The sequence below is a fragment of the Ornithodoros turicata genome, chromosome 5, assembly GCF_037126465.1.
Source record: "Ornithodoros turicata isolate Travis chromosome 5, ASM3712646v1, whole genome shotgun sequence".
NCBI classification, from domain to species: Eukaryota; Metazoa; Arthropoda; class Arachnida; order Ixodida; family Argasidae; genus Ornithodoros; species Ornithodoros turicata.
In genome coordinates, this window is record NC_088205.1 from 24,793,223 (window position 1) to 24,819,651 (window position 26,429).

Consider the following 26,429-nt stretch of genomic DNA (forward strand, 5'->3'; position numbering starts at 1 on the left):
TATATTGGCCAACGTTGTAGATTGTCGACTAGGTATTTCCAGTGCTTTTGTGACCACGTTGTTCAGTGTGTTGGGTGTGGCTTTCTCTCTTCTTGTGATACTTGTGGAACAACGTTTGAAACCATCGAAAGATACATACATCATTTGAATTTTTGTATCTAGTTAAGCACACGAGTACAGGATGACATAACATGACAGGATGAGCCAGCCAACACAATGTATAGGTGAGCTACTTGAGCAGATGGAAAGAACAGATCAAAGTTCGAAGAATAATCTGAAAAAAAAAAAAAAAAGCAAGGCTATTTATGCCATAACCCAGAGGGCCAACACATGTGCTCCAAGGTGGTTGTCGATTGCGTTGTAGGCAGCATAGAGGAATTGTTTCAGGAAATGGGTGCGCAGATTGACACCACTTTGGTAAAATCAGATCAGGTTCGGAAGTTGCATTATGAGGAACCCCTGATTTTTTGTAACGTGCCTTAAGTGCAAAATGCGTTGGGGTTCTTTATCTCATTAAACTTTCATTTAGATAATTTTTCTACACGTCATGTGAAGATGACTACGAATTATCTATTTTGCTAAAGTCAAAAAGTGACTTGTCAACTTAGTTCCGTTATATGTACATTCAGTGCAAGGTGTTCTGCAGTTTAGTAATACTCATATTTCATACATGCCTTTTCTCTGCATGATCCTTCGGAGATATTTTGCTCCACTGGAGAAGAGACTTGTGAACTCGATTTTGACTTTCAGTGCAAAGTGTATTGCATCTTGAACTTTTAATATTACTCCTATTTAATATGTTACAATTCATTCTTTGAATGGTCTTTCCATGTGTCATATGAAGATGATAAAGAATTTTATAGTATATTTTTCGAGTATTTTGCGTAGAATACTATGTAGTATGAACCGTTGATAATAAAGTAACGCTGTGTTTGCAAAGAAAAGCTTCATATTTTCGTTTAGCATTTCCTGCGTTTTATTGGGCAAGGTGTCCTTGAGAACGTGTCACAACCTTTTAGTTAATGAAATACTTTACATAGCGGCATGCAGTGAACGATATTTAGTTCCGTGAGGTTTTTGGAAACTCGTGACATGCGTTTAATTTGTTTTCAGTGGTTCCATTCTTACTCGTTTTTTTTGTTTTTTTTGCAACTGAGCTCCACAATTTTTTTTTAGTATTGTGATTTTTTTTATTTTTCCAAAAAGATGCGCGTGTCGAGCTTACTCTGCTTCAGGTACAGGCAAATCGGCATCCGCGAGCGCATAGTTATGATTACCCAATACTGTTAGGACACATTTCTCTGTGGTGTGCTTCTTTTATTAGGAGTTCGTGCAATGTTCTGAGGGACGCCTCACCCCGCCTTCCTGTGTAGATCGCTTCACTGAATAACTTAAGATAAAGGTTACAAACCTAGCAACGCAGTGTGTGGGTATAGGTTATACTTTAACCTCTGGGTAAGAGTTACATGGGCAGCAACGTGGAAAGTGACTACAGGTTATGCTTTAACCTGTGTACAAGGGTTATTCAGAGTATACACTCTAAAGTCCGTAACCCATAAATAGAAGTAAAAAACTTGCAAACTTTTTACCTCTATTTCTAGAGGTAACTATGTTACCTATACTCTGAATAACCCTTGTACACAGGTTAAAGCATAACCTGTAGTCACTTTCCACGTTGCTGCCCATGTAACTCTTACACAGAGGTTAAAGTATAACCTATACCCACCCACTGCGTTGCTAGGTTTGTAACCTTTATCTTAAAGTTATTCAGTGAAGCCTTTTGGAAAAATAAAAAAATCACAATACTAAAAAAAAATTGTGGAGCTCAGTTGCAAAAAAAAAAAAAAACGGGTAAGAATGGAACTACTGAAAGCAAATTAAACGCATGTCACGAGTTTCCAAAAACCTCACGGAACTAAATATCGTTCACTGCATGCCGCTATGTAAAGTATTTCATTAACTAAAAGGTTGTGACACGTTCTCAAGGACACCTTGCCCAATAAACCGCAGGAAATGCTAAACGAAAATACGAAGCTTTTCTTTCCAACACAGCGTTACTTTATTATCAACGGTTCATACTACATAGTATTCTACGCAAAATACTCGAAAAATATACTGTAAAATTGTTTATCATCTTCATATGACACATGGAAAGACCATTCAAAGAATGAATTGTAACATATTAAATAGGAGTAATATTAAAAGTTCAAGATGCAATACACTTTGCACTGAAAGTCAAAATCGAGTTCACAAGTCTCTTCTTCAGTGGAGCAAAATATCTCCGAAGGATCATGCAGAGAAAAGGCATATATGAAATATGAGTATTACTAAACTGCAGAACACCTTGCACTGAATGTACATATAACGGAACTGAGTTGACAAGTCACTTTTTGACTTTAGCAAAATAGATAATTCGTAGTCATCTTCACATGACGAATAGAAAAATTATCTAAATGAAAGTTTAATGAGATAAAGAACCCCAACGCATTTTGCACTTAAGGCACGTTACAAAAAATCAGAGGTTCCTCATAATGCAACTTCCGAACCTGATCTGATTTTACCAAAGTGGTGTCAATCTGCGCACCCATTTCCTGAAACAATTCCTCTATGCTGCTTACAACGCAATCGACAACCACCTTGGAGCACATGTGGTGGCCCTCTGGGTTATGGCATAAATAGCGTTTTTTTTTTTTTTTCAGATTATTCTTTGAACTTTGATATGTTCTTTCCATCTGCTCAAGTAGCTCTCCTATACATTGTGTTGGCTGGCTCATCCTGTCATATTATGTCAACCTGTACTCGTGTGCTTAACTAAATACAAAAATTCAAATGATGTATGTATCTTTAGATGGTTTCAAACATTGTTCCACAAGTATCACAAGAAGTGAGAAAGCCACATGCAACACACTGAACAACGTGGTCACAAAAGCACTGGAAATACCTAGTCGACAATCTACAATGTTGGCAAATATAGGTTCGTACATGGCTGGCTGGCTGGGTTTGCGACGAATCCCGAGCTTGCGGAGAGTTGTGGGAAGGACCTGTTTGCTGCTATCTCTCTGAGCCTCTGCAGAGTTATAGACTTGGATTGGGCTGCCACTGTATTTCTGCTGGACTGTTCGTATGTACTTCTGTGGCACAAGATACCTAAATATAAACCGCAACGTCAAAAGGGGGCGCGCTGATTATTTCATTTTTACACGTATCCCCACAGTTTACGAGTGCAGGAACCCACATTACCCACACTATTCACTTACCCTCTGCCACAATACTGCCAGGTAACTCATGGCTGTGTCCATCAAATTTGGAACCAGTGGAGCTGCGCTATGGGTTACCTGCGAAGAACAATCTTTTTTTACTGCAATATTCTGCACAAATTGCAAGGCCATAATATATCGGGTGCTTTTAGTCCTATACCACTTTCTGTGCTATTGCGCCGAATGCAATTGTAACGTTAAAAATGCTTTGCTCATGACGTCTCAAGTTCAAAACAACCTGCGAAGAGCCAAATGATAACGGTTACACAAGTCTGACGTGGAAACGCGCAGCTTGCTCATCCTCCTTTTCGGGATTCTATCATGTAGTCACAGGCAACCAAGTGATGATAACCGACATTTCAGTGCAATGACCGAAGAAAAAGACCATAAGCGACCGTTAAAATAACTGGTTAGGAATCGACTTAAACAATAGTGAAGGAAAAGAACGAATGTCTAATTCAGGACGAGGAAGAAGCAGTCGCAATTATGATGCGTCTTTGGGATCACTAAAAGCGAATGCATCAAGAAGTTTCACGCAACGCAATCACTTGCTCAACGCATGCATAAAGCGCCTCGTGTTACTAACCACCTGTTTCACTCAGTGCTGCATGCTTGGCTCGTGCATGGTGACAATAACAGCATGCTACTTCCAGTGCATGTCCATTTTCATCCATTTCTCCAATAAATGCATCACGATCACAGCCGGCGTCCGTGCAACGTCCCTGTGTGAAACCTCGAATGTCAGTGTGCGTCCGTCACATCATATATCCACCTGCGAGCTTCGCCCATGCAACATTGCACTAACATGAGAGTGAACTACGCAGGAATGTAATAGCAAATGCAGAAGGTTACTTACTATGTGACTTTGGATTCCGTTGTTTCCAATGCAACGGATGTCGAAGAGGCGAGGTACCACACAGCAAGCGAAACGCTCCTCCCGCTTTTTCCTGATACACGCTGTTGCCAACTGCCACTTGACGTGCAACCTCCACCTGCCGACTTTCGCGAAACTGCGGACCACTTCGCTTTTATAAGTAACGCTGGTAACTTCTCCAAAAGCGTAACGCCGTCCTTAGTAACCCCACTGTTTCTCTCGCAATGTAACCTGTAAGAGGGCAGCGCACGTCCGCATGTAACCTTTGAATGGGCTGTAACCTTTACATCGAGCACAAATAACTTGTATTTCACAAGTTAGGTGCGTATCAGAGTAACGTTAGAGGGAACTAGATTAAGAGTGTAGGTAAAGTAGTTACCTCTAGAAATAGAGGTAAAAAGTTTGCAAGTTTTTTACTTCTATTTATGGGTTACGGACTTTAGAGTGTATATGATGGCTAACCTTCCCTTTACCCCTTATCAAACAAACAAAACCATAGTGGCCTACGCAGATCTCACTATGGTAGTTCAAGGCGAAAAGGAAGTTGAGAAAGCTCTGGAAGTAATGGAGGGATATGGGACAGTGAGCGGGGAGAAAATAAATAGAGACAAATCAAAATTGGTATATTTAGGTGGGGAGAAGCCGAGGAAAGCTCTGGGTCTGAGCATTGCAGAAGAGACCAAAATCCTCGGAGTCAGGTTTAATAAGGACGGGGTTTCACACAACAATTGGATGCAGTTAGAAAGCTATTTGGAAACATTGAAGGAAGACTATGTTGAACCGGGAACCCCACTTACAGCTCAAGCGCAGATTGTCAAAAGAATTATGATACCGAAATGTGCGTACCTGTTTTCTGTCGCTTACCCTTCTCCTGAAACCTGCCGTGGAATTGAGAAACTCTACTTTCAGTTTATATGGGATGGGAAAACGCAATGGGTAGCGCAAGAGAAAGTGAAGCTGCCTATTGAAGTTGGCGGCCTACAGATTGCTGATCTGAAACAATTGTCATAAGTACATGCTTTACATGTGCATATATTCATAGGATGTTGGATGGCAAGGATATCGGACAGCAGGTAGCAAAATTTTGGCAGGGAATAAACATAAGACATTTTCGCCAACACGGGATAGATCACAGGAGTCCAATGTCGGAATGGCAGCCAGCAATTTATGAAGCAGGGAAGCACGCATTGCTGCAATTGAAAAGGTTAGACAAGAGCAAAGACTACAGCGGAGATCAGTTGCAGAATAGAGATCTGATGGCGAAAGAAATAGAGAAATATTCATCTACAATAACAGCGGAAGGTTGAAAAAAAATACATAGTTACTGGTTAGAAGGCAAAAGAAAATCATTCCTGTGGAAAGTGGCGCATGAGGTCATACCTGTGTGGGACAAGTTTTATCTGTGGGGGAAAGGCCGCAGAAGGGACTGCGAGCTTTGCTGTCAAATAGAAACGGTGAGAAACGCCGTCTTCGCGTGTAAGATATACCGGCGTACCTGTGGCCCTGTTTTAAGAAATATTTTGGATTAAGTAACTTAACATTGGAAGAAGCTGTGGGAATACATGTTGGGAAAGTAACCAAAAGACAACAGAAATTTTACATGTTAGTAGCAGTCCAAATCGCATATCAAGCTTGGGTAAACAGGTGTAGAGTGGTGCATGGTGGTGACTGCTGGGGTAAAGAACGAATGAGAAATACAATCAATTACTACATATGAACTTGGCTTGGGAGGGAGCGGCTAAGGTTAGGAGCAAAAAACTTCGCGAAACAGTGGCGGTGTAAAGGGTTCAGGGTAGTGGAGGGTATTGTTAAATTTAAATTGTCAGATTAGTTAAATGAATTTAGAATACACTAATGCCGCAACACAAGGAGGAGATCTATCGGAAATTTGTGGTAGTTAATTGTAAAGCACAGGAGTGTTGGCGCTCTTCTGAAGCACACGATACAGCGTTACACTCAAGTGCAAAAGCAATGGGGTAGAGTTTTAGAACTGGCCTCAGTTATTGACTTGGTTGGGGAAAATAAAGCAAATCAGTAAATTAAGGATATAGGGAGTGGTAGGCTAAAACGATAAGGAAGATGGGCTCACTAATTTTGTGACTCATCTAACCAGTCAATAATAAAAGGTTAAATAACAGCTTGCTATTCATCTCCGATTCCCCTCAGGTCCGTCGTGACCTTAAACACTCAGGTCCGTCGAGGCCTAAAACCCTTAGGCCCGTCATGGCATAAAACATTCAGGTCCAGAAGTAATGAATGCGGAGTTAATGAATACGGAATTAGTTTCGTTGGGGTGCACGTCTCTGAGAGATGTCCAAGGCACCTCAACCTGGGTAATCGCTCCACTCATTAGCATTTTACACTTCTGCATGTAGGCCCGTCCGCACCCTTAGTGACGGATGGATGTGTTAATGGCTTACCAGAATGTGTACGAAGCAGGACGCGGGCTAGTTCTCTAGTGGATTCCGGCCCATTCAGATATCATGGGGAATGGACATGGTGACAGCACCGCACAAGCAGCTCTCTCATCTAGGAGATGAACGAGTATTGCAAAGCTGAGGGTAGATCGTCGTTCTGTTCTCCGACATCTAGGGGCACCTCTGGCTTCCCGCCAATGGGCAACTGACTTTCTCTCGCCATCTAGGTTTGCAAGAGCCTATCCAACGCTCGCTTTCCGGATGTCACGAAGCACCTCTTGTCGAGACGCTGCATCAATTCATCGAATGCGACTGAACGTGGCTTTTACAGCTGAGTGGCGTTACCGCTTTCGACAAGTTGACTCTTCTAGATGCCGTCACTGCGGTGATCTGCACATTCTCCTTCATTGGCCACACTACCAACCGTTCAGATCCACACTTTTAATGTCTCTGGTCTCTAAATCAGCTGGACTCTCGTCTTCTCACTACGTTCATTGCCCTTAGTCCATGGCCCAATCCAGCTCACCAGTGTTCTGCCCAGGCGACTTATATTATTCCTTTCAGCACATTACGGCAAGAGATGGATATAGTATCGCCCCTGGCGATGAAACTCCCCGCTCGTCATCATTCAACTGCCGTTGTTGATGTGGTTACCTTCGACCTCCTATCCGAAGAACGCCGACTCTTCATCGCCTCTCAACTGCGTACCCGGTTGCAGTGCGACGTTTCCTGTTCTTCAACTGGTGCTTTAAGTAGGCGCGGAGCGCGTGTGTTTCAGACATAACTCACTTAACGCGCCACAAGCGCCACTCGCGCACCTGGGAGTGTGAGACTCCGAGCCGCTTTTCACGCTTCCGTTTCATTTGTGTGCATGGAAGCAGACGACAAGTACCCGGGTGCTTGAGATTTTCCGTGAGATTTTCCGTAACTTCCTGTTGAGCGGCGGCAGGACTGCCTCCGAAGCATGGGCTCGGAAGCAAAATACAGACTTACTATGTTATCCGATGCTCCCGTTTCGAGAAACTATTTTTATAACTGTTATCATGCTTTTCTATTAGTGGACAATCTCCACACGGATATCGGCTGTTATTCGCACGCCATGCAGCCATCTTCGTAGTAAACAGCTCCTATTACGTCATTTACAAACTCCCATCTTTTCCATTTTATGATCCGCTACAAGGAGTCTTCAAAACCGCAGCCGTCTCTTCCAACGTTACTATAGGTTCAAACTATACCAACGTGTCCTCCGTCTGTGCACTGCATGAGCAGGCTACGGGAAGCGGCATCAGCGAGCGAGTATGCAGTGTAGCCCGCCTCTCGCTGTTTAGTGGCGGCTCCGGTTATCTGATATCCCCGATTTGAGTGTGCCAAAACAGAGGGGACTACTTAACGCACCCAAATGCGTTCTCGACAGAATTCTTCGCTGAATTCGCTGAAATTCTTCTGTCGAGCTTCACGTCGTTAGGCCGACCCTCGGACGAAGGTTTTGGCTTCGAATAAGCAATCGTATTTTTTTCCATTTCCGACATTACTCTGGAAACTAGGGAAGATTAAGTTTCTGGAGTCGAGCACGCGGACTACGGTAGAGTCACTGTACCGGGGGAAGAGCACCGCAACCGCTCCGCGTCGTCTGCTCCGGCAGCCATATTGCTTCCAAGCCGCCGCGGATCGCTTGTTAGGATAACTGTAGTCAGTGTTACATCGCGTTGATTTCGCGGCAGTGCACCAAAAATTTTGTGACTTTCTGTGGTGGGACTCGGCTAATACTTAATGAAACAGAGCACGAGCGTCACTACAGTATAGTTTGTTGTACTCTGTAGCTAACAGACGAATTATGTTGGCGCGTGTTCGCCTCTGAAAGGCATCGTCGAGTCTCGTTTGCGCTCTAAAGATGAGTTTTTTTCTTTTAGTTCACTTGTTTTGTGGACATAAAACTATAGTGCTCGTGTGTGCAGCTTCAGGTTGACATAAATAACCTCCACCAGTTTTATTCTCATCTCTTCGCAATTAAATTTCTATTTCACACGTTCAATGGCTATGTGAATGCCAACGTTTTTTCACTGCGCATGTAAAGTGCTGTGGGTTGTTCTTCCAATCCCCCGCTCCAACGCAAGCAGTTGATCTTCCATGAGGAGTAGACCGTGAGCTTCAAGTCACTACATTCCGTCTCAGCCTTTGCTCGTTTCTTTTAAGACTGCGACCTCGTCGAAGGGACCATCACATGACTTGTCTGCATGTTTTTCCTGTGCATATTCCTCGATGCTCTGGTCACAGAAATTTGTGACGGTGTTGTCTTCCTCTGCAAAGTTGATTCACTCACAATTACAGCTCAATATTTAGGAATAGTTTTCATAACTCAATATTTAGGAATAGTTTTCATAAGTTTCAATAATTTTCATAGTCCATATCTACATATATTTCGACGCATTACCATCCTCCACTGCCCCTTGATCTTACACTATGTTGTCATCAACTTCAGTGTGCAAGTCTTTTGGTGACTCCTCGGAGAACTCTGCGTGCGAAGAACGGGGGCTAGGAGCCTTCCTCAGCCTCGTAGGTGTCCGGTATGCAAAACTGCTTGGAACTGCCGTCCACTTCAACTTCTTTCGAATCTCTTTGTCCTCGAAGTCGTCGCGTGTGAAGTGGTCCTGATAGTGGCGTTTTGTTAGCACAGCAGGACAGGGAACGCAATGGGAAGATCCAACAAGCACTACTTTGATACGCCCGGCTGTTCTTCGCACAGTTGAACTGTTATTCAATACTGTGTGCAAAGGTTCTGCAATGAAAAATAAACAGGCCACGAAATTTACCTCGCTCAAACGTATGTTATTCGTAGGCGCTTAGTTCTTCCGGCAGGTTCTGTGCCGATCTACGCGTCTCGTCACTTTTGCCCGTCGGAATGCAGAAAAATGCTTTGCCTGGCTCTGCCCCTATGCAGCACAACATCCAGACATGGTTGTTCGTAGTTCCTCAGCTCTCTGAGATCCATTTCACGTACAAAAAACCAAGAGCGGCACACGAACATACGCGCACATGCGTCCCAGCTATTGCGTTCCCCGTAGACCCGGCGGGAGGTTGGAAGCAAAGAGGAGGAAAACGCACCACGTGACGCGCCTCGGCGAATGAGCAAGGCGGCGGCACGGGGAAAGCGAATGCGATACTCTTCCCCCGGGTACAGTGACTCTAGACTACGGTGATGGGAAGCGCCATCTATGGAGAGAGTCAAGAAGTTTGCTTTGAAGTTTGCCGATAAGCTACGCTGACCGAAGGAAAAGCAATCGAGAACCATGATAGTAAGTGTCTCCGTGTGCCTGGTATAATTCCAGCTTTGCCCCTCTAAAACGTCAATTTTATGCATGGGATTTCCCTCTCCCCTCCCCCACAACGCGCTTCAACAAAGAACCTTGGGTCTGGATCCCCCCCCCCCCCCCGCCACTGAAACGTGTTTTGTGCTGTGTGCACCTCGCCATACTTTCCGTCACAATGAAAGTTTCTTCATTTAATGGTTGCTCGTGCCTTCTTTGTCAGAAAATACGCTTCTGGGTATTTATTACGCGTTCATGCCGTCGCACCTATAGGCGGAAGGTCTATTAATTGACGCACACTACAGTTTCGAGGTCGCTTTATCTAACGCAACAAAGAGCCTTTTGTATATTATACTACCCTGTCCTGCCCAGAAACTGAATATATTTTCTATTCACCATGTAACCACCGTAATGGATATTCATAATCTCAGTAAGTACATAGTGTGCTCGCTGGTCCATGAGTTGATTCGGGAATGTAGTCTTACCCACATAACATGTTTTCTCCGGCAGTCCTCTTTTTATGGCTTGAGAAGGCACCAATGGACAGTAAAATTGCCAAGACCTCGTACAGATTCTGGTAGGCTTATGTTACAGTTAATGGAAGAGAAAGTATGGCACTCCATCCCAGCATCACTCACCGGAGGAGGATGCTAATTTTATTTTGATAACGCACTTAATAGACTTATCTCACCCTCGCAAAGTGCAAAATAAAGCCGTCCGGGCAGAGCCTGAGTCCGCCGACTTTCCTGCGGCTTTCTGAAGTTTATTTCCAACGGAAAGTGTTTCACGTTAATCTTATTCACAGATGCCATACTCTGTTGGAAATAAGCCTCAGAAAGAGTTACGAAAGAGCCGCCGCCCTGACGCTTTCTGAGGCTCATTTCCAACAGAGTATGATATCTGTGAATAAAAGTAGCATAAACCACTCTCTGCTGGAAATAAGCATCAGAAAGCGTCAGGAAAGAGCTGCCGACCTGAGGCTTTCTGAGGCTCATTTCCAACAGAGCATATCTGTGAATAAGAGTAACGTGAAGCACTCTCTGTAGGAACTAAACTTGAGAAAGCGCCGCGAAACAGCCGCCGGCCTGACGCTTTCTGAGGCTCATTTCCAACAGAGCGTGATATCTGTGAATAACAGTAACGTAAAGCACTCTGTTGGAAATAAGCGTCAGAAAGCGTCACGAAAAAGCCGCCGACCTGACGCTTTCTGAGGCTCATTTCCAACAGGGCATGATTTCTGTGAATAACGTAAAACACTCACTCTTGGAATTAAGCATCAGATCCATCTCTATTATTCCCAGTTGAGATGTATATTGGATAGAATAAAATAAAAAATGAAATGAAAGCGTCAGGAAAGAGCTGCCGACTTGAGTCTTTCTGAGGCTTATTTCCAACAGAGCATGATATCTGTGAATATATAAGAGTAAAGTAAAGCACTCTCTGTTGGAAATAAGCATCAGAAAGCGTCAGGAAAGACCTGCCGACTCGACGCTTTCTGAGGCTGATTTCCAACAGAGCACGATATATGTGAATAAGAGTAACGTACAGCACTCTCTGTTGGAAATAAGCCTCAGAAAGCCTCGGGAAAGAGCTTCCGACCTGACCTAAGTAGCACAGCGGGTACTGTCAAAACGAACTCACTGCCACGCGTCCAACTCCCAACTGCCACCTGTCACTATTGCCTCTCGGCTCTCGCGTCTCGCCGTTTGAACGTTTGAATTTGTTCTGCATTGCATCAGCTTCTGCATGGTAAGCTTGGATGTCCTAAAAGTGCGCTTGCCTGCTCCGTATGAGGCACGGCCACGTCATATGCAGTCGGCATGGTGTCTGGGAATGAACGGTGTGAAATCCTACGATTTTGCTTTTTTGTTTTTACATCTACCACGTGATCACGAATCGAGTGACTATCGGGGATTTTGGGGGACCTGGGGAAAACCCCAGGAACGAGCTTCCGACCTGAGGCTTTCTGAAGCTCATTTCCAACGGAGCATGATATCTGTGAATAAGAGTATAAGAGTCATGTAAAGCACTATCTGTTGGAATTAAGACTCAGAAAGCCCCAGGAAAGAGCTTCCGACCTGAGGGCTTCTGAGGCTCATGTCCAACAGAGCATTATATCTAGAATAAGAGGAACGTAAAACACTCTCTGTTGAAAATAAGCCTAAGAAAATCTCAGGAAAGAGCTTCCGACTGAGGCTTTCCGAAAGCCACCAAAACAGCATGTGCTACTGCTACCACGACCATCCGCAAGCCAGTTAGATCCAGCACATAAATCGACAGAAGTCCTAGATATTCTGGCTGAGGAATGTGACACTGCCATCACCAGTCATGACATGGATGTTGAAAACTCTGTTATACCTGCCTGCAACATCCCAGGCACAGAGGGGCTCTGTTGCTGTTGGTGCCAAGTTTTGTGGTGATGTTTTCATCCATTTCGTTTCAAAGTGTATAGGTTTATGTAGTTTCCCTTTCTTTTCTGAATAACGCGTCCTGGAGTAGCCAGTCCCGAGTGGCTCGAGACTAACATCTCCATTTTTTTCTTTTACAAATCAATCAATCAATCACAGAGGGGCTAGAACATCTGCTGTCTACCATCAGTGAGAAGGACCACGAAATAGAGAGAGAGAGAGCGAAGCTCTTTTATTGGCATACGGAGTTCCGGCTTTTTATCAACAATGGAACATCATCATTTACATAAGCAATGACCTTGAAAGATAGGATCAGACGCTATTCGCGTGTAACTGAGGATTACACATCAATGAACTCATGATCTACAAGTTGCAACCCAACAAATCGTGCGCAAAAATAAATAAGTAAAACCAATATATATGCAAGACGCAAACGAGAAAACACATCAAAATTTGTAAGTACAACGTGATCTATTCCGTGACAAGAGAATATTCAGTTAATATCAATCCGAAATAACAGCTAATTTGTAGCTTGAAGCATAAAGTAATGATGAAGTTGTACCTTGAGGACATGTATTGATGTGCTGCTTTGTATATGCAGTGGCAATGAATTCCATAACTTGACAGCGTAATAGCGTAGCCGTAGTTGGTCCTTATCTTAACCTAGGGAAAACGGTCTGTAGTTTCTTAGCGGGGTGGTACATTCACGACTCTTCAAAGTAATAAATGGGGAAGAATATAAGTTGTTTCTCAGTTTGTAAACGATGGTGCATAACCTGCGCTGAAGTAAAACCTTTACCTCAGGAATATTGAACAATTTAAATGCAAAAGTAATACTTTCATTACTTGGCGTAGCTAACATCGCTCGTAATGCCTTTTTCTGGGCAACATGCAAAGGCTTAATTGTAGAATCGTATGTTAGGGCATAGCATGCGATGCCATAGGAAATATGGCTTCGAACAAGAGACATGTAAACGCTTCTTAGAACCCGCAACGGCACGAGGAACCTCAACTTTTTTATTGCATAAGTACCCGAATAAACTTTGTTGCACACGTGTGACACATGGCCGTGTTATAACAAGTGCTCGTCAAGTGTCATGCCCAGGAATTTCGTTGGGGAGCCTTTGGCAAGAGGACCAAGTACCAAGTCACTATATTACAACTACCCGTGAATAATTGGGGGGACCTGAAGATGACATGTGAAGACTTGGACGAGCTAATCTCTATCTTATTAAAAGTCAGCCAAGAATGAAGCCTTGATAGTGTATTATTTGCGCGTGAGAATAAATCGTTTATATCGAAACTCTGTAGAAATATGGAAGTATCGTCCGCGTATAGAATTGTTGGCTCGTTCAGATAAGATACCAGGTCATTTATGCACGCCAAAAAGAGAAACGGCCCAAGAATGGAACCTTGGGGGACACCCTGAATACTGAAACTTCGTGACATGTGTGCTTCCCTAGACGAACAACTGATATCCGCCAGGACAGCAGTCCATGAACTACGAACGCAGAACGAATGTCTTGCACGCCAGCTTCAGGAAGAAAAACAAAGGACATCAAATTTTGCTCTCGAAAAGTTCAAGCACTCATACGAAGACATTATGCTTTACACTGATTTGTCGGGCTATGTACATTTCATGACCTTGATTGAGTACTTGGACCCCGGTGAAGATGGCTGCAATGTTTTGCACAGTGAGGGCAGCAGCACAACAAAATATGCTGCAATCCGGAAAAGAAAGCTCAGCGTAGAAAATGAGCTTTTCTTGGTCTTAGTTAAACTGCGACTTGGCTTGCTTCAGGCTGACCTGGGGCGCAGATTTTGCATCACCCAGTCTACAGTTCTAGGATATGCACGTCGTGAATAAATTTCATGTTCGCCAAGCTCTGCACCCTGCCTCGTTGGGCACCAAGGGAAGTCATACAATGCCGACCGAATTTCTGCACAAATAAGCTTCGACAAGGGTGATTCTGGATGCTATAGAAGTAGACGTTGCGGAGTGACGTCATCTGTGTCACTCCAGTCGAGCAGGTACTCGTCTTACCAATGCTCAAACACACTTAAAGGTCTCATAGGGGTGTCACCTAATGGACTGGTCAGCTTTGTGTCTGAACTCTTCACAGGAACCGCATCAGACAGAGACTGTGTCTCAAGAAGTGGTTTCCCGGACCTCGATTGTGAAGAAAACGACATCGTAATGGCGGACAAGGGCGCATCGTAATGGCGGAAGGGATTTCTTATTGCGGGCTTCTTGGAAAAGAAGGGTGTACAGCTAAATATGCCCCATTCCTTAAGAATTGAACATTTTCAAGAGACGAAGTACTTCTAACACAAGTAATTGTTTCGCTACGGATACATGTAGAGCGGCGAATACAACGCATCAAGGGATATAACATTTTGGACAGGATAATCCCACTGACGTTGGCCCCCATCATAAACCAAATCTGGACTATGACAGCTATTCTTACTCATTTTCAAAGCCCTTTAATTCAACACTGCAATAGTGGAGCTACAGGACAAAAATTACGGAACCACCCATGAAACCTACAGCATGTGGCAAGTCCAGGACACATTTCAATGGTGCAGTCGAACCTCGTTAATACGACAGCCCCGCTTTATGACTTTTTTTCTCGGGAACTGCTTCCTCCCAACGGCCTCCGCATGTAACTCTTGTTCGTTAATATGACAATGATCAGTATTCTCAGCACAACTAGGAGGAAGCACGTGTACTTAACCCTCCTTACTATGACTGTTTGTCACTGAACCGGCGGTTCTCATGACCTATATAGCGACCAAAACGCGGGCCCTTTCAGTGTGTCTCACGATGCCTGTGTCCGGCGTGCTCAAAAGAGCAGTGTCCCTGGTCATACGGTCACATGGCATTCGACAACAAAGAGAGCTGAATGCTGGGACGAAGAAGACGATATGCGTCAGGTTGAGAATTGCACTATAAGCAGATGTATCTATGAAACTTTTGAAAAATGTGTGATGCATTCCTTTAGAATGCCTCAATATCGTATTTGTTACCAGCTTACGTGACGTTCTGCTTCCCGAAGCTTAAGTAAAGGTTATAGTACGACTCGTGACATGTGGTGCTCATTAATATGACAATTCGCTTTATGGCAAAAATCTGCTGGAATGCATCACCTCGCCTCATTGCACCACACACACTGCATGATAATGAATAATATGAGACTACCCCACTGGTACAATGTGACCCAAATCGCGCCATAAACATTTTAGGAACCGCATTTTGATCGAGTCAAGCAGGCACCATGAGCTATTGAGCTACGTATATTTGCTAGGTCGTGCAAAGAGCGCGGAACGCTCGAGCGACTGCGTGCACTTTCTCGCGTGGTCACGACCTGGACTTTCAACTTCACGAGAGCATGAGGAACATTGCATACCTGATGTGGCAGGTTCTTGTAACTACCGACGAAGGCTGGGCGTACGCCTCGACGGTGAAGATGTAAGATTTCTCCTGTTGCCGAAAGGACGGCTGTGCAAGTGTATATAGATCTGCTAGTGTGTCACCTGACAAACAAGGCGGTATTTCCAGGTCGTTTTTCCACATGTTATGCCCAAAAGACGGAGAACGCGGCCGGGTCGTCATCGTAGAGCAGATAGACACAACGCACGTTTACCGGAGGTTCGCCACAAAAAAGATGACCGAAGAAACCTCAGCGCTGGTTGTTGCTTTTCCCTTTATTTTGTCTCTGTTTGCCTCACATAAGACTGTATTACCTGTTCATTTTGCTTCATCACACTGTACCCAAGTCACAGCATGGGGATTGCATTACAGCCTTTTGTCCTCGGAACCGTATTGAACTGTTACGTCATGTTCAATTTGCGCTCCAATAAAAATCATTTGAATCCACAAGGAAATCGATCCGGATCTGTCTTGTACGAGCGACCATTTTGCGCATTTACAGGCAAATGCATTCGGGGGATGTCTCGATCGATAATTCCCAGGATGTCATCCCTGCCGTTCACCTTGGAAAGAGAAAAGAGAAAGCGCGTTCCGTCTGCAATTCGCAGCGCAGTCCAAAGGGGAGATAACCGTGTTGATCACATCCAGCAAAGAATAGCTGCATTGTTAGAAACTTCCCGAACCGCACTCGCCGGGTTTCTTAATCAGCCTCTCTCTATCAAAATTGCAGCCCTCAAAGGCCTTTTGACTTTTTTGAACACCATAGGACTTCGATCCCCCATGTGAAGGGGCTCATTATTTCATTTCCCACACCACAAGCAAAAATGGGGTAGAGTGTCGCCCCTGGCGATGAAACTCCCTGTTCATCATCTCGAAATGAAGTAGCCGTAGCTGTTGTTAACTTTTGTAAACGATTCGCCAATACGTGAATTACGTTGTCGCTGTCAATGAACGGGAATGAACGAGCATAGCAACGAGCATAGTGCGGCACCTGCTTTTCACCAGCTCCCGTGGCTCGGTGGTTAGCGTGCTCGCCATGTCACGTCGAGACTGGGAGGAACCCTGGCTCGAATCCCGGTGCCGGCTGCGCTGTCTGGGGTCTTTCCTGGGTTTTCCTCAGACGCTTTCAGACATATGTGAGCACAGTTCCCTTAGAAGTCGGCCCAGAACGCACATTCCCCCAGGGCGTTAGTAGTGACGTTGCCCACTTCTGTGAGGCCGACAACCTTTCCGGCGAACCCTTTCCCCACGACCACTAGGCACCACCTAGTGCCTGCTTGGCGTCGTAATTTACTACGAATGAAGAAGAAAACTGGTATTTATAAAGCACGTTGCTCGAGAAGTTACAACTATATTACGCAAAACGTGCATAAAGTTCTTTGCTCTTGAGGACCAATCTACTCGTATGCACTTTCTGGTGTCGCCGTGGCATCGCTGGGCATCATGATCGTCTCACATGTTGCATGTCATCATGTCATTACATTGACATTACTGATAGTCGTTATTGTCATTGCTGGTGTCGTCTTTAGTCTTGGGTGGTTCGGTATCCATCATCGTGTGCCCACCCCACTTCTAACGGAATGGCTTGTGGCCTTGTGGCTTCACTCTAATGGCCTGTGACAACTGCAGCACGTGATGTAGAGCTTTCTCCTTGCGGGTCACCGTCATTAAGTGGTGCTCGCCTCCAAGCGTGCAAACACACTTAGAACTTGCTGTCATTGTTGAAATAATTATGTCTGCAGGAACATTTGACCCCAAACAACACCCTTGCGAGGCTCGATATCGACAAATTTCTAGAGTTCTGTGAGGGTGCACGTGACGTGAGGGTCGTGACAGTCGGCAGCGTAACCGTACCTACGGAGAGGAGCAAACGGAGAATCTCCTGATCGGCTCGCGTGACATTTCCGTGACGTGTCAGCGCCCTCTCCCACACATCCTCCTCACATATTCTCTGCAGAGAAACGCGGAGAAATCGGTAATAGGAGAGAACGAAGGCACGCGCCAAGACCACGCCCACATTTCCTCACCCTGACGTCGCGCATACGCCTTTCTGCGCGCCAATTTCGGACCGTGCGAATTCCAATGCTTTATAATGCCGATAATAAATTATAGAGCTTGATTCCGCGAAAAGTGAATAAGCGATTCGGTGAACGAGGGAATAGGCTATGGCAGCTTCTGTGTGCGTAGGAAGGAGGGTAAAGTTCGGAGAAATCACATGACAAAGTGTCCGTCCACTCACGAGATAGCAATAAGGGTGAGGAATAGACCGGCACAAGTGCAGAGAAGAAACCACGTGCGCCTCTACGTTGGAATGTTATCCGACTATTTGGGAGACGGACCAATGAAGTGGCCCCAAGGGAAATAGGGAAGAGAGGGAAACTGGGGAGTTGCTCAGACAGCTGACCTACTTGCATAGCGTATATACCACCAGTGGAAATAGGTTTCTTCGAATTGATATTTGAAGAGCAAACTATAAGCCGAGGAGTATCACGTGTAACCAGATGGATGTAACCGGACAAGATGGCATATATGCAGGCCAGAGGGTGGATGAACTCCGTAATGTAAAAGCCTGAGTCTGGGCACACAGGGGGAGGACACGAACACACTCCGCAACCAGATAGTTGGTGCGGAGAAAAGAAGAAGAAGAAGGAATCCTGAAAAAAAAGCTCTGTAGTAAGGCAGCTTCAGCTCGCTACATGAAGCTTCTTTAACGAGAAATTTAGAAGATTCCGTGGATTCTGGGAAGAGCACCCTAGAACAATCTTGAGGCTATACGGTTCCACGCGGATACATTATTCATTTATTTCACATTTAATCGCGGATTTACAAAAGCGTGATGTTTGCAATTGGATTACGCTCTTGCTACAGTTGTGTAGTTGACATGCCGTGTTCGCTTAGCGTGACAATAAGTATGCCTAGTTGGTGCAGCTTGGGACAAAAGTTCACGGAACACAGGGATGTGCAATTTTTCAATTGGAGCCCCTTGGACACCCTAGCACAGCAAGCAGGAGCGGACACACATACAGAGAGAAGGATAGGACAGCCGGTCACCCGTTTCTTATACAATCTGTTCCTTATAGCTGTAAGGGGTGAGCCTACGTGTAACATCACAGTACCATCACCATTACCCTTAGGGTTCAGCTCCGATGTCGAAATATGCCAGGACCGTGTTCCGTGAACTTTTGTCCCAAGCTGTACAACGTCATGATCAAACAAGAGTAACACAGAGAGCGACCGAGACTGAAGTACCATCATCCTCAGTCCCTGTCTGTCTTGCGCCCGTTTCACCATGGATCGCCTAAGTGTGATCTTTGTGAATGTATTGGTAATGGATGTGCGCTAGCCACTGATGATGACCACGATGTGCCCCTGCTGCCACGGGCTACTGCGCTAGCTCGTCAGTTCTACCGGCACCGTCCTAGCGTGAGGCCACGCACATCTGCCCGCTGGGACATTCCATCATCGCCGGTCAGGACTCGTGTAGAGGAACACCACCTCCTCAACAGATGCAAATTAAAAATTTATATAATTAGATAATATATAGATTATGTAAGACTACAATAGAGAATAATTTCTCTCTCTCTCCAAAGCGGCGCACCACAGGGTGCTCTTCGTATTCCGCACTGTGTATCCCAAAACTTCCCAGCCGTTTACAACGGTGTATCTAATGCACCTGCTATCTAGCAGCCGCTAGATCGGCTGCTCTGTTCTCTATTGCATCTCTCAGGTAATTGAATTAGCCAATTAGCAGAATGCGTGCAGGAAAACAGTGCCACCATTGTTTCAGCTCCACTGCACATCTGATAGAAAATGCATTCCAAACCTATTATCCCGTAGAGACTATACATTATTCACGCAGAGAAAGACAATTGCCTAATTAACGGAGTGCCGCAGGTGGATGTTTCATACGGACATTTGAAGCCACTCTCTATCTCCTATTACGTACAGGCGTCGCCACCCTTAACCGTAGCGCGGGAGCTCGTGGCCTGCTTGCATGCCAGCGCCGCCCTGTGTCGATGATGGGGTTTGCTGGGGTGGAGACTCTGGGGCCCTGGTGCACAAGCGCCCCCTCTCGACAGGTGCACGGCAAGCACGCACGGATCACCTACTCGATTAGCTATCTGCAGACACTTCAGCGATAAGAAAATCAGTGTACGAGCAAAAATATCAGTGTTTCTTTGGCATATTTGCATCCACACACACACGTTACCAAATCTTTCCTCAGCACCATGAAACAAAATAAAAAAATATGTGATAACACATATCATAGTGAACAGAACGCTCAGAGCAAACAAGGGTGAGCCTACAGTGTTTGCATATGTCTCAAACTTATTTCAGAATATTGTGCCCCTCAAGCTCGCCCTTCCGCAAACCGGCATTTAGATAAAGCGTGATAGATAACGCACACGCGAGGTTATTGTGCCTGTTTTGCGAGGGCGTAAGGTGATACTATACAGCAGGTGATCCATTCGTACCATGCCGATTACCCTGAGCTCAACCGATCGAGAGGGGGCGCTCGTGTACCATGGTCTTAGAGCCTCCACCCCAGCATCGACGCAAGGCGGCGCTGGCATGCAAGCAGGCCACGCGCTCCCGCGCTACGGTTAAGGGTGGCGACGCCTGTACATTTGTCGTTCTATTACGACCCTTTCCTTGCACACAAAACGTTCACAATGCACCAATAGTCAAAACTTCATCCTTGACCTATGTGGCGATCGGATGTGTGGATCGGATGCTCCTGTATATTTGAAATAAGAGATGAATTAGGCTTGTCTGGGGATCTCTCTCACAGACAGTCATCACCTGATTGACTTCTTCTTTTTTTATTGTTTCCGTTTCCATCTAAGGAAAGATGGCGGTGGCCCCCCCAAAAAAAGCTACAACAAAGTAGCTTGAGGACATCCGGGGGCCGCACTGACACTAGGCAGCACTATGCAGAGATTCAGTACACAATACACAAGTATGCAGTACACAGTAAAGATAAATAATGCACAAAAATCAGACACACATTAGCTTATGCTACATACTCTCATAAACATAAACTTTCTATAGTAAGTACAAATATGGCACAGGAGAATAGTGAAAAGAAAAATTGTAAAAATAAAAGCACTCAATGCAGCTCAGTAAGTAAAAAAAGAAGAAAAGAAAAAAGAACAAACATGCAAAATTTACGGCAGTACTACACTTTCTGTAGTATGTTGAAACAGAAGAACAGTGAAAAAAAAAAAAAAAGGATAAGACAGAAGTACTCAATACAGGTCACTGAGTAAAAGAAAAATCGCACAGAATTTGCTACAATTTTTGAATTAAATTAAATTAAATAATTAATTTAAAATACCATGACATCGTAACTGTTTATGCTTGCATGTTTTCAACCCAGTACAACCGGAGTCGCCTGTTTGTGATGTTTTTGAAATCCTGATTTACAAAGATTTCCTCATGCTTGTTTAAGAGGAACGGCAGCTGGTGGCGTAGCATGTGCGACCCATATTGTGTTCGGCAACGGGGTACCTTCCAGGCTTCCCTGGCACGGGTTTGAAGAGCCTTAGTATGTTTCTCCAGTTGTGACATAGTGTATAGTTGACGAAGAAGTGGATCATCAGAGAGTTTTAGCAGGGTAATGGCCCTATATTCGTAGAGGTATTTACCTGATACGATGCCTAGTCGTCGTAACAGCGGCTGTGAGTGTGCCAGGAAGGTTTCATTGGAAATAGCGCGTACCGCCTTCTTTTGAATTCTGGATAATATATCTTTATTACTTTTAGTTGTGGTTCCGCACACTAAATGACAATAACAAAGGTGTGAGAAAAAAAGGGCATTATATAATTTTTGTTTGACAATAGTTGGAAGTGTAGACCTAAACTTCCATAAAATCCCAGATACTCGGGATAGCTTAGTCTAAAGTTCCCTGACGTGCACGTCCCAGCTCATATGACACGAGAAATGAACACCAAGTATTTTAATGTCATTTACGATTTCAATTTCTGAGTTTCCTATTTTCAAAGGAACGTTCAATGAAATTTGCTTTTGTTTTGGTCGAAATTGTACAGTTTTCGTTTTCTTGCTATTTATTTGCAGGTAATTATTGTTTGCCCAGTTAGCTAAGGATAAAAGCACCTCGTTGGCTTGATAAACGATTTCATTGGGATCTGTGCCCGTAACAAAAAGGCTGGCATCGTCAGCATAGATGACATAGCGGACGTTGGAGCTAACCTTAACAATATCATTTATGTAAATATTGAACAGGAGAGGCCCAAGAATGCTACCCGGAGGTACACCAGAAGATACATGAAGGGGAGAAGATTATTTACTGTCGATCTCTACTGATTGTTGGTCGAAAAGCGAGATAGGATTTCAATAGGGAAAGAGGTACTCCACGTATGCCATAACGATATAGTTTCTGCAACAAGACTGTATGATTTAATGAATCAAAGGCCTTTCGAAAATCAACATAAACTGCTAATGTAACTTGTTTATTCTCTAGGTCATTTAATATAATTTCTTTTTGTTTGAGAAGTGCGAGCTCCGTGGAGCGACCTTTACGAAAGCCGTACTGAAAGTCCGTTATTATAGAAAACTTGGTAATAAAGGAATCGAGCTGTAAAAAAATAACCCATTCTAGAACCTTTGAAAAAATAGGCAACAACGATATCGGCCTCTAATTGAGGGAACTTTGGAGGGACTTGAGGGAAGAAAAGACAACGGGCGAGATCCTCGGACGGTATATGCACGAAGCCACTGTGTCGACAAAGAGCATTATGCATGTCAACAGCTACTACAATGCGCACCTCACTGTAAACTTGAAGTTCAAAACGGCTTCACTCGTTGCATGCACCTACCTGGAGCATGAGATACCTGGAGCCGTCACTAAACAGGGAAAAGTAAATTTGGAGCGCTACACCGCTCGCTCGCTGATGCCGCTTTCTATTGTCTACCCATGCAGTGCACAGACGGAGAACACGTTGGCTTAGTTTGAACCTGTTTGAACGTATAGCAATGTTGGAAGAGACCACGGCGGTTGTGAAGACTTTTCCTAACAACAACAACAACAAATAAGTTAATGACAATGAATGGGGAAATTCGCCACTTAAGGTGCGGCCCACTACCCCAAGGCACAATGGGGCAGGATGTGGTGTGTCCTGATGATGAGGTGATGAACGACGCTAAATAGGGATAGTCAGTGGAGTCAGTATGACATCAGAACGGTAGGCAAAACCACAGCACACAAAAATACACACACAGCACACAGGAACGCAGGCAGATTATAGGGTAGAGAGGAGACCAGTGTCCCGGAGAAAAATCTTGAAATACTCAAGAACTTGACGATGGTCAGTCTGGTTAGACCCAGGGCCGAGAATGGTTGCCAATGTGAGTGGTGCGGCCGTGATCGACTGCAGGCGACACTGTAGAGCTGCTCTTTGGGAGGTGTATAGATGGCAGTCGAGGAGCACATGCTTGGTGTCCGCCAAAACAGCACAGCGAGAGCAGAGCATCGAGTCAGAGCGGCCGATCAGATGCTTGAAATGGGGGGTGAATGCAACCCCAAGACGAAGCCTGTGTATCAGCGACGCAAAATGGCGAGGCACACGAGAAGGCATGGTGAAGCCAAAGTCAGGGTCCACTTCACGCATCAGAACTCTTGATGGCACGTCTCGAGACCATTGCGCATGTGCGAGAGGCCTCACCACATCATTTAGGAAGGTTCGCCTGTCGCCTTTGGGGAGGGTAATCCGCACGCTTGATCGGGAATGATACGCAGCTGCTGCAGCCTCGTCAGCCTCTTCATTGCCGCGGATGCCGCAGTGGGCAGGAACCCACTGGAAGTAGATAGAGTGCCCGCTGATCTCAAGACGGCTTAGTTCCTCCAGTATGTCCACCACCACAGGCGCAAGTGATCCACGAATACCCATGTTCGCTATACACTGGAGAGCTGCCTTGGAGTCGCAGTATATCACCCAGCTGCTGATAGCGGCTGATGCAATGTGCTTGAGGAAGAACAAAATGGCATGCAACTCTGCAGACGTAGATGAGGTGCGGTGCGAGAGATGGTATGCGTGGCACGACGACATAGTCGGGATTGTAAAGGCAGCAGTGGAGCCATGTAAGTTGGTCGACCCAATTGTGAATACTGCAGTGTGCGAAGGATAACGGCACTGCATCATGTCTAACGCAAGTTGTTTCAACACGGGTGCTGCAACGTGATCCCTCTTGCTCTTGAGCCCAGGAATGGTAATGGAGATCGAAGGTATCGAAAAGACCCACGGAGGGGACCTGGGGACGACTGCGCTTCCAACAAAAGCCGGTAGCAAGGGCTTTACAGCAGCGATGCAGTGAGAAATGTTGCTCTGCCTCCGCCTGTTGAGCTTCGAAACCAAGGGGTGACGACGGTGTTCCGCGACGAGACGTAGATAATGGCGCACAGTTTCTCTGAGACGTAAGACCTCTACTGGCAGCTCGCGGGCTTCTGCCACCACCATGCGCGTTTCAGCGGCGCGGGGTACACCGAGGCAGATCCTCAAGCTTCTGGCCAACATACACCGAAGTCTCTGTTCAGATGTTCTTGAGATGCCATGTAAGACCGGGAGGCTGTAGAGAATGGTTCCCCGAACCAATGCCCCATGAATCGATAGGAGCGCTTCCTGATCAATCCCCCATGCAGCGCCAGCGAAGTGAGAAATGACATTGGTCCAGCGTTGAACTTTCGCTTCCAGGTACCTGATATGGGCGCTCCACGAGAGATTGGCATCCAAGATAACACCCAGGAATTTGTGGCACTTCACTTGGCTGAGTGTATTATTGCCTAGCGAAAGAGGGAAGGCGCGCATGCGTTTCCGCGTGAACGGGAGCACAACTGTCTTCTCAGCCGAGATGTCCATGCCAGCCTTGGTGAAGTAATGCTGAACAGCATCCAACGAGTGTTGAAGGCGGCGTTGAATCGCTGGCCTTGATTTACCTGTGGTCCAAACGCACACATCGTCTGCGTATACAGAGAGCTGAACTTTGCGATGAACGCAACGCTTGATATCCGCCATAACCAAATTGAATAGGATGGGGCTTAATACACTTCCTTGAGGAACGCCTTGGGTCAAGACTGTTTTTTGCGTGTCCCCATCCCGAGTGCGGACGAAAATGGTTCTGTTGGACAAGAAGTCAGTCACCCAGACAAAAAGCCTGTGAGACACTCTAGCCCGGAGGAGGGTGTGCAATACATAGGTGTGACTGACCGTATCATAGGCACGTTTGACATTAAGGAAAACAGCCTCGACAATCCTCTTGCAGCTCTTGGCGACTTCAACAGCAGTCACAAGGTCCATAAGGGAGTCAACTGAGCTACGGTGCCGACGGAAGCCCGCCATCTCATCAGGGAAAACGTGATTCCTTTCCAACCACCATTCCAGCCTGTGTAGAACCATCCGCTCCATCACCTTACCGACACAACTGGTAAGGCTAACTGGACGGAAAGAGGACAGGTGCGACGGATGCTTGCCAGGCTTCAGCAATGGGACCACCATGGCTTCCTTCCAGCTTGCGGGTACCTGGCCAGATCTCCATGAGCTGTTGCATATAAACAGCAAAGTTCGAAGGCCCCCAGCGCCAAGATTTCGAAGAGCTGAATAGGTGATCCCGTCTACACCAGGGGACGATTTGGGTTGGGACAAACGAAGGGCAGTTTTAAGCTCTGGCAGAGAAAAATCCGCATCCAGCTGTGCGTGCGACGGGGTTATACGATCAAGATCCTCGCGAAGTTCAACCATGTAAGTATGAAACGTTGCAGTTCCCGCAGCTTCCGCAGCCGCCGCCACAGTTCCGCAGAAGTCCAGAGCTACGTCGACCTCAGACTTGTTGAGGATCAGAGCAAGTGACCCCAGTGGATTGGTGCGTGGAAGGCCATCGCGCAGGCTACGCGCAACTTGCCAAATTCTGGCGGGTCTGCTGAAGGGCGACAGCGTCTCACAAAACCGGCGCCAACGCTGTCGATCAAGGGCTCTCAACCTGTGTTGCACAGCTCTAAGTGAATGACGCGCTGCGACAATATCGGAAAGTAAACCTGTGCGTCGAGCTCTTCGCTCAGCTCTTCTACGGCAAGCACGTAGCTGTTCCACCTGGGGACTAGAGCTCGTATGTCCTACTGCAACAGGTACGTGTCTGGAGGACTCACGAAGAGAAGTTGTCAACACCTCCGAGAAGTGGTCTGCGGTCATCTCCCGCTGTGATGACACCTCACATCGCTCCCGGAACACCTTCCAGTTAACCAGACGAACGGACCTATTGCCACGTTGTATGGTGCATCCACGGATCGCTATGTATATCGGAAGGTGGTCACTTCCTCTCCCGTCACAATCCGTAGACCATGACGCCTTTCTGAAGACATCTTTCGAGCAGATAGAGACATCGAGGACATCCGTGGTGAAGTCCCTACGCATAAATGTGGAGGAGCCATCGTTCAGCAAGCACACATCGAGTTCGTCAATGACGTCGCTCCATATTCTCCCTTTGGCGTCCGTTTTCCGACTTCCCCACAATGGGTGATGTGCATTGATATCACCCACGAGAATGAATGGAGGAGGCAAGTTTTCCAGAAGGTGCTTCACCTCACGTTTCGTAAGGGCTGATGAGGGTGGAACGTAGAGGCTAACCACAGTGAGCAAAACGTCACGGAAGCGTACTACACACGTGACGTAGTCCACAGCAATACCCGGCGTCCGTGGCTGCACAGCAAAAGTCAGGTCACTTCGTA

At 45.8% G+C, this 26,429-nt stretch overlaps 1 long non-coding RNA gene across 1 annotated transcript; it reads right to left on the reverse strand.

Moving 5' to 3' along the window:
• Positions 1 to 3,099: 3,099 nt before the first annotated feature.
• LOC135395402 (uncharacterized) lies at positions 3,100 to 3,993 on the reverse strand. Its single transcript, XR_010423062.1, has 3 exons — positions 3,847 to 3,993; positions 3,258 to 3,335; positions 3,100 to 3,147 (listed from the first exon to the last, which is right to left on the reverse strand). It is a non-coding gene; the product is annotated as an uncharacterized LOC135395402 (long non-coding RNA).
• Positions 3,994 to 26,429: the final 22,436 nt, after the last annotated feature.